This window comes from Pteropus alecto, unplaced genomic scaffold, assembly GCF_000325575.1.
Source record: "Pteropus alecto unplaced genomic scaffold, ASM32557v1 scaffold35, whole genome shotgun sequence".
Taxonomy (NCBI): domain Eukaryota; kingdom Metazoa; phylum Chordata; class Mammalia; order Chiroptera; family Pteropodidae; genus Pteropus; species Pteropus alecto.
In genome coordinates, this window is record NW_006437828.1 from 4,849,891 (window position 1) to 4,859,838 (window position 9,948).

The following is a 9,948-nucleotide window of genomic DNA, read 5'->3' on the forward strand; positions in this document are numbered from 1 at the left end:
TTTATTCAGCAGAAAAGTTTGTTTCATTAGAAAATAAATGAGAGTAAAGATATAAAACCAGTGGAATGATAATGGTTTTAAAAATCAAATACTGAAAAATACATTTGCTGCACATATTAACTGCTTTGCTCCTTAAAGCAACCAAACAAACCCTAAGCACTATTGGGTAAATATCACTGAACAGTTTCAATTTGACAGTTTGGTAGTACTGTAATGAGTCATAATTATAATTTCACTTTATTCCAATATATAGATTGTTTTAAAATCATTAAGGACAATTGATAAAAGATAGACCTCTAACCTTAATAGTCTTGAATTGGCTTTACTTCAAGAGGATAAGTGAGGTAATGAAAATTTTGGAAGGATAAAATATATAGGTACATAAAGTTCATAAAGAGTTAGTTTTTTGTTTGTTTGTTTGTTTGTTTTTTAAGTATGCATTTGATAGCAAACCCTTAGTTTCATATGGCTTAAAGGCATGCAGGTTTATCTATCCTGTGTAGCTGCCACATTTTATTTTTTATTAAGCCTACAGCACTTGGTATTCCCAGGTGGTCTCCCATCCAAGTACTAACCAGGCCTGATCCTGCTTAGCTTCTGAGCTCAGACGAGATCTGGTACATTCAGGGTGGCATGGCCATAGACTAGCTATCACATTTTAATTGAGATATATAGGAAGTTTCTGATTGGGCACTTAATAGTCCTAACAGCTTGCTATTCTAGAGAAATTCAATTACAGTAAATACAGCAGTGTTAGTGGCCTAGCACTGGTCTCCTGAAGGAATAGCACTTAGGTGCTACATTTTACAAAATGAATACTTAATGATTTTTATTTTATAGAGATGAAAAGATGTATCTCAACAGTGGCAATTTGCATTATAATAACTGTTGCCGTTAGAGCTGGGTGGGATGGAGTAGGAACTAGATATTTTTATACTTATTTCAGTGTAAAAAAAACTCCGATGTATTTTTAAATAACATGTTACCTAAGTTTTGTCTTATTTCCAGAATGTACTTTGAAAAGTTTGGCCTAATAAGATGGACTGATAAACATAAGAAGGCAGAAATCACCAGTACAGTAAACAAGGAATAAAAATTCAGTTTTCAGTATGAAGGCAGATTACTTGAACAGAAAATTACCCTTAATAGGAGATTATAGTTAGGTGTAGCCCACCAGAATGAAACCTAAGAAGGATGTCAACAAATAAAGAATAAATACAATCCAACAGTATGGATGTTTTGTTCTGTGTGTTTTTTGTTTTTTGTTTTTTTGGTACTAGACTTCGTAAGACAATTTGATATTTAAAATTTTAATCTCAGACCTCAAAAATATTGTTATCCGACATGACCTTTTACAAAGTTTGAAATATACATGCACATATTCTTATCTTTTTCCCTAGACTGAGAATTCTTTGAATACAGGAACTGTGCTTATTTAATAGAATCGTATGATACTTTGTATCCAGGCATAAAAAAGTATTGAAAACATATCTGAACACCTTAAATTATCTACATAATTTGGATATTATCTTGAATGTAATATACTTTCTATTTCATGTTAAATATTCATCTATGTAAATATCTGGGGCATTTGGCGGGGAGTTATTGACTGGCACTTGTTGAACATCCATCATGTGTCACTGATGCATTATTGATTCACTCGCGCAACCAACATTCATTGAGCAGGCATTTACCTCCATATGGGGAAACAGATGTTTACAGACATGTATAAAATTCTCATAGAGTTTATGTTTTAGTGGAGAAAACAGACAACTAACAAGTTATATCACTGCTAAAAATCAGTGCCGTGATGGCACAGAAAGCGAGATGAATGATAAAAAATGATAGATTGGGGAATGCTTGTTTAAGAAAGATTATTAGGGAGGCCCCTAATAATCTGGCAGGGGACAAGTGAACAATGGGAAGAAATGTAGGAAATGAGATCATAGAGTTTGGGGTGAGTCGCAAACAATTTAGTGTATTTTAAGTATGTTAGTCCTTGGTAAAATATATATTTGGCCTAAATTTAACACCTACATTGTGTATTCCTCTAAAATCGAATGAATCATGGGGCCAAATAAAAACTAGAATACTTGAGTCAGAATAGTCTGTCTTCTCTACAGTTTCAGAACAACACAGGGAACTGACTACAGAAGAAGGGATGAGAGTCCCCATGATGTTAATTTTGTGTGACAGACAATTTCTTTGTAAAAGATGCTACTGAAGCATACACTAGGGATACTTGACCCAGACAAAGAAAGAAAGCTTTTCATCTAAAAGAAAAAAAATATATATATATGTATGTATCCAACAAGCTAATATTGTACCTGTATACAAAATATATTTATGGAATAAATGAATAGTGTTAGATTAATTATGGATATACATATAGTTCTGATGATAAAAATTTAGTCAATATGGCACAAAGAAACCAAGATAAATGGACAGGTGAGAAAAAAATGGTTACACATATTACTAAATCTAAACAATGTGCAATTTTTACTAAGAAAATGGACACAAATACTACAATATTTATTTATTTAATAAAAGTTTTTGAGAATATGAAATATCTTTGCTTTCATGGAACTTGCAATCTGGTGTGAGAAATACTGAATAAGAAAGAAAAAGTGATAAATATGATTTTAGAATAGCCAGAAATAAGCTTTTAACATATTGAGCCATACCTTTTAATCAATTTGCTATGAAAGTGTAGCCTACCCTAATTTATTCAGGACACAAAAATTATAATAGAAAAAAGGAAAAGAAAACCATGAAAAAGAAAGCATACTGTAATAAGAAGTATCAGACCTGTTACTAAACAATTCCATTTCAATAAATATAAGTGGGAGAAAGTTATCTATTACCTGAAAAAAGTCAATATTGGAGTATATGTTACTCAGAAGTGATGTAATGATCAAAGTAAAAGGTAAGCAGAGATAAACACTAGGAGAACAATTACAAGAATTGAAAGTCATTCCTCTGGGGAGTGAGAATCAGCCATGAGTATTTTATTTTCTATTATAAATCTTTTCATAGAGTTTGATATTTTTTTTAACAAAGCCATGTGTTAGTTAAAAAAATAAAATTGAAAATGAAAATTCTGTTGCAAAACTCCCACTAAATACCATCAATATACCATGACAAAAACATAGAAACTACTTAAACAAATTCAAAAAAATACTTTATTCATTTATAATGAATAAAATAATTCATGCAATAGAAATTCGGAAATTTCCATATTTTCTTATCACAATGCATTGAAATTAGGAATGACAATTTAAAATATAGAATAACAATAAAAATGTCATGGCTAGCAGCACACATAAGACAGATAAATAGAAAATCCATGTAATGTTTAACAAATGCTTACAAATAAGTAAAGCAATCAACACTCCAATAAAAAATATGCACAAGGCACTAATAGGATGTTCATAGGAAATATATAACTACCTTCTAATGGCTTACAAATCATTACTTCATTCATAAATAAACACAAATTTTAAATAACTATTTATCTTATCTACCTGTTAGATTACAGAGGTTACAAAGTTTTAATGCAGAGGATAAGTCAGTTAATTCTCATATAACTTCATGGGACAGTAAATTGGTCCAAGCTTTTTTTCAGGAAAATTTGACGCTTTCTCAAAACAATTTCAGTAATTCCATTTCTAAAAATATACACTACTACCATATTAATGCATGTATTTAACTACTCATTAACTAGTATATTTACTTCAGAACAAATTATATGATCGTAAAAAATAAGAAAAGAGAGAAATTTATTTTCCTAAATATGGGCATTTCTAATTTTTAAATTTTTTCTGTACTTCACGCTATATGTATTATCACTGCAATTCAGATATATTGGAATGAAGTAACAATTATTTGCTTACCTTACTATATATATTTGTCTACTTCTTCGACAAAGATATATTGAGTACCTACAATGTGCCAGGCCTTCTTCTAGGTACTACAATATAATACTGAAAAGAAAATAAGACCCCTAACTTCAAGGAGCTTATATTCCAGTGGGAAGAGAATAAGCAAGCACATTTATAATTTGTTTCAGATTTTAAAACAATGGGAAGATGTAATAGTGTAAAGAGTACATAAGCTGTGTAGAGGGAGTAAGGGTCAGAGTGGTCTGGGAAAGTCTTTCTGAGGTTTTGACATTCTGTGAACATCTGTGGGAAGAGGGCTTCAAGGAGATGAAAAAAACAATGAAAAGGACATGGGGCAGGAGGATGCCTTTCGTGTCATGTTCTAGGAATACCAAGGAAGACTTCATCAAGTTATATGATGAACAGAACACAGTAGATGAGAAATGACAAAGTAGAGAACGACATGTCTGGCGTCTTCAGATGAAAAGAAATTTTCTTTCTCTAAATCGACCGTGGTTCTTACATGTAAAGTCATCAGTTATTTCAGAATTCAATCCGAGACTTCTGCAACTTCATTTATTAACTTCTATAATAGTAGATTAACTTGCTTTGTATATAAACGTGGTAGTGAAGTTTATGAAGAGAGATTTTTCTGCATCTTTGCTTGTCCTAACATGGTGGAATTCTCTATTTATAGAAGAAAATCATTAATTTTTCATGACTAAGGCTAAATATATGGTTTCTTAATACCAAGCAGATTACTACCCACCATGATTTCTGTTTTCTACAGTTTGGAGATTTAATTCAATTTGATAAAGCATTAAACATCTATCTGTACCAAGCATCATGCTGGCAACTGTTGATAACTTTAACATTTAAATATGTCTTCAAGTAGTGACAGAGGTGATAGAACATTTAATCAAATAAACAGCAAATATAGCAAGAGATATATTCCAAAGTATATAAATACTTTGATCAAATACAAAAACAATAGCCAGCTCAATACTAAAAGTATACTCTAATATACAAATTAAGAGTGATTTTCTGTGGACAGAGTTAGAAAGTGGAAAAGAATTTTCAAGATTTCAGAAACGATCTTCATGTTGGACCTTGAAGGATGTATAGAATTTTATTCAGTCGATGAGGGACTACCTGGCTCTGGGGGGGAAAAAAAAAATATTCTCAAGTAAAGAGGAGGAAGGGAGTAAGAGCCAGTTCAGAAAATATCAAAAAGCCAAAAATGATTAGTGTTTTCAGCCAGCCTTTGGGCACGTTAAAAACGTGGTAGGAGATATAACTTTGAGAGACTATTCAGCTACTACTAGGAAGACTATTGAATATAAAGTAAACGAGGAGACAAATGCTTTCATTATTTTCTTTGACACATTAATGATGATACCTCTATTAGAAATCATGATTCTTATTAAAAAAACTGTTTTCTTATTTTGCTTAATAAGCGACTGATGGATAGAAAATAAATATTTTAATTTTCATGTATTCTTAGCTAAAGGCAATGATTTAACTACTGAGGAAAGCACATTATCTTAGTCTCTAAGAAAATTATTTGACTCAGTTCAATTATTATAGTATTATTAAAATTCATGCAGAACTAGAACATGATAATGCAATATATGAGGTTTGTTTTATAAATACTTTTATAGAAAAAGATTAAAAAGTAATATTGTGCTTTAAACATCCACATGCATTTTAAACAGAAGCGAAATGTCCTGGAAAAAAAAAGTTTTTGCTTTAAATACTGGGAATCCAAAATAGTGAATGCCATTACAATTATGCTATTTTTAGATAAACCTACATATATTGAATTTATTCTTTGATTTTTATATATTTTAGTTACTATATTTTACTCATGTCCAGATTTGTTTCAGAAAGTCAGTTTTCATTAACTCATTACAAAATGAGTTGAAAGTGGGGAGAATGAAAAAATAAAAATAACAGTAGGAGAAACAAAGCTCTGGATAAGGTTAAAATTATTAAACAATGATTTTATACATGCTAAACTTGAGGTCACAGATTTATCCTTTGAAGGAAAATAAAAGAGGGAAAACTTATCAGTCAAATAATTCAAAATGATGTGAGATTAAAGCAACAATAACAACCACAACAAAAAGAGGTTTCTCAGGAGAAATAAATTATTTTTGATAACAAGATATAAATGGAGTTTTCCTCTGGGTTTTCTGTAAAGAAAATTCTGAATATTGACTTATAACATAAACAACTTTATTTTATAACAGAAATTCTGTTGGTGACCACGAAATTGTGACATAAATATCCAGTTGTCTTCTGAACTGGCAACAGGCATTATAAAGCAAAGAAAATGAATTCTATATCTTTTGGGCCATCTTCCCTAAAAATTATTTCTATCAACTGAAATTTTGATAAATAATAGTCATAAGATTGATGACGTTTAAAAAATTCAGAACTTAGCTGAATTCCTTGTTGCGAGTTGGAGAGAGAAGAGAGAGGAGAAGAAGAAGGGGAAATGAGGGGAGGAAGGAGGGAGAGAGAGAAAACAGGAAGGGAGGAGAAAAAGAAAAGTATAAAGGAAGAAAGTCTCTCCTTTAAGCATTAAGAAATCCATCATTTTTTGTATTTTTGTGTCATCGGTACGATAATTTCATAAATACTTTATAACTGAGTGTAGTATCTGGAGGCAGCATAATTGAATCAAGACAGAAAGTGCTTAGCAATCAATTCAAAACTATCCTTAGAAAGTTTAAAGACACACATCTATCACAGAATGATACAGAAAATCTCTAAATTCCCATTCCTTTAGATTTAGGGTTCTGAAAGGGATATTTTAAAAATAATTTCCTAAATGTTTTTGAAAAGTCGGACAATATTACAGATTTAAGCAAGCGTTCCCAAATGCGGATACTTATTTTATTTTTAAATTGCATATAGACACGACACTGACATCTTACCTCCCTACTGGGTGAGGAGTATCAGCAGTCCTGTAGCTAAGCTACCGGGCCAGGCCCCACACCTAGTACATGAGACTCCATATTTTAATAGGATCCCCAGATGATGTATATATGCACCATAACATGTAAAATGTGTTGATCTAATATAAAGTCAAAAGCTTTATAAATGTTAAATAAATGTTACCTTGCCTCTTCCCCTTATCATGTCCCTACTTCATCTTTGTAGCTTCCAGATTTAGAGGAAGAAAAGAGTTTTAGTCTCTCACCACCATAGTCATACAGCTTGGTTGTTTGATAGAATGAATGTGAATCTAAGACCAAATTTTACCATGTAACAAACCTTTTCAGTGATTAAAGCAAAAAGGCACCATTTCTTTTGCACAGTTACCTACATCTCTGTTGATTAAGTATATGAATCCTCCATCCTTAGTGAGATTCAGGACTGAATGGGGTTCTTGGTCTCAGGTGTCACTGCAGTGTGTAAAACTGCTGGGGGTGTCACATGATTATATAATATTCATAGAACTGTATGAATGTCTATATAATGCGCCTAGTAAATATATCTATACATATTAACTCCTATTAGTATGTTCAGTGATGAATTATTTGTAGCACTATTAATGCTTAGAACCATAAACTTCTGCTTAGTCTCTCAAATGTTAACATAACCATCCCTGGAGAGTATGTTGTTAATTAGAGTACCTTAAAATGTAACCTGGATGTAGACTCAGTGTATTAATACTGAGGCAAAAACAATGTATAATGCATTCTTTAGGACAAAGCAATTTTTAATAAGGTATAGTACAATTTTCAGTCTATAATGAACTTTCTTCAGGAAGGTATATCTTAAAATTAAAATATACCTTCCTCTCTGTACACCAAGTTTTCAGAAAAAAATCCAACTAGGCTCAGGAAGGTTGCTTAAAGAGCAGTTTCACTGGATTAGTTTTGAACCACGATGTTTTTTTTTTTTTTTTTTCCTAAACTATAGACAGGAAACTGCAGATAAGGAATTGTCACGGATGGGTGACAAATGTTTTCTGCTTTACTGGAGCAATGGAGCTTTAGTAGTTTTTCAAAATAATAAATAATGAGAATGTCTTGAGGAGCAAATCTTTTTATATGCTTGTACTAACAATCATCTCTGGAAGAACTTCAGTGCCTGCAGGGATTAAGGAGAGAACTTGCTGGCAAAGTCACTTATTCCAGAATTGTTCCAGGAACAAGACATAGTGAGGACATAAGAGAAAGAGGAATTAATTTCCCCCGAAGAGTGCTAACGGTTCTTGTTGACCAGAAATATGCATTTTATGTTTCTTGCATAGTGTACCATAAGTGGCCGGATATGAAAATTTGAATGGAAAGAGAACTGTTCCATAGGGCTTTTACTTAAGTAGTTTGTTTTGCAAAATATCTTTTACTTTGTTGAATTTGTTGTATTATCTAAGGGGACCAAAATATAAGTCTGTTACTTAACACTGTTGACTGGAATTTTAAAGGATGATTTTCACTGATTAGAACTCACAAAACGCAAAGTATATAATCCAGAGAGGCAATTAATTAATTTACAGTGAAAGATATTACAAGAGGTAGGTCAGACTTCTGTGTTTGCCTAAAAAAAAAAACATGGTAGGAAAATATCACTAGGAGATAACTGAAAGGGTATGAATATAAGCCAAGGGATCTAGTTAATGGATTCAGACATTTAGTAGCATAAAATCTGGTAGCACCATGAGTTCATCACAGCAAATTTTACCACCACCCTCTCTCATGTTCTTACTTAAACTTTGGAATAATTTATCCTCCTTCTATTTGTATAGCCCATAACAATTTCATTATTATGTCAGTTCAGTTCTGTCTCTCATATGATTCATGTACCTGATCACCTGTCACAATTTTGTGATTCAACCCTAGTCAAAGCCACAGTCATTTGTAAAGTGAGCAATTACTATCGACTACTAACTAATCTCTCATTTTAAAACCTTTTGTCTCCATTTTCAACTCCACGGTGTATTTTTACAGCACCTAGAGTGGTTTGTATAAAAAGTGAAACAGATCAAAAGGTTATAATGTATATAGACTTCAAAAGCTTCTCGTTCCATTATAATAAAATTAAAATTTTTACAAGAAACTCTAAATTAATCTCTTATCACTCGCCCCCTCATTCAATATGCTCAGACACCTGCTCTTGCTACTCTGCTGTTGCTGTGTTATGTTGGCACTCTGCCCACTGCATTGATTATCAGAGGTCATTAGCATCCATAGTAATTGTTTGATGGGGGAACAAGCACCAGATATAATGTGGTCAGGGTCCTACAAGCCAAGATCAACATCTCTGCCATTATCTCACCAGACTTTTAACAGGAGCAAAGCAGCAAGGGACAGTTAGTTCTAATCTTTGGTTCTCTTCTCTCATTAGCTTACCCTGAGACTGAATCTTATGAAGTTGTCAAATTCACACTTATTAAGTGGAGCCCCATGTTCCTGATGGTGGTCCTCAGTTCAACAACAGACCACAAGGAGAGCTAACATAGAGAAGTTTGTTCTGTGCAGATCCTGGAGGAAGTACCCAGCAAGCCTTGAGGGGCTACGTGGGGCATGTGCCTTTATTAGGGCCCAAGGGTTGAGGTTCGGGGTTCCCAGACTAGACCACATTGGTCCATTTAAACCAAAAGAATGATGTTTAGGTAAGCCACAGTGGAGACTTATCTAACAGGTGCATAAGGCATTCAGGTACTAGGAAGCAGGGGAGAATATTGATCACAAGGACTGTTGGGGAACTCACATCAAAAGCTCATATCTCCTTGTGACCCTGTGGACTGTTACATGGGACATTCACTTCCATTGGGGGCTGGTATCAGCTCGAGGTCACTGCAAAATGGAAGCCTAGGCAGCTTTAACACTCAAAAATTAGGTTTTCTTCATCATTTTGCATGTATAAAATCCATGTCATAATTCATATTCATTTGATGCCTTTCTTGTAGACTCTATAATCTAGTTATCCAGACTTGTCTTATACTGCTGCCGTCCAACTTTAAGCATTCAGAGAAAATTCATTTCTCTCTTAATAAAGTCATACTCTGCCAATTAAAAATGTTTGCTTTCAAATTACTATCTCCAAAAAA

At 32.8% G+C, this 9,948-nt stretch overlaps 1 pseudogene; it reads right to left on the reverse strand.

Annotated features, from left to right (window-relative positions):
• Positions 1–526: 526 nt before the first annotated feature.
• LOC112482261 lies at positions 527–645 on the reverse strand (annotated as a pseudogene).
• Positions 646–9,948: the final 9,303 nt, after the last annotated feature.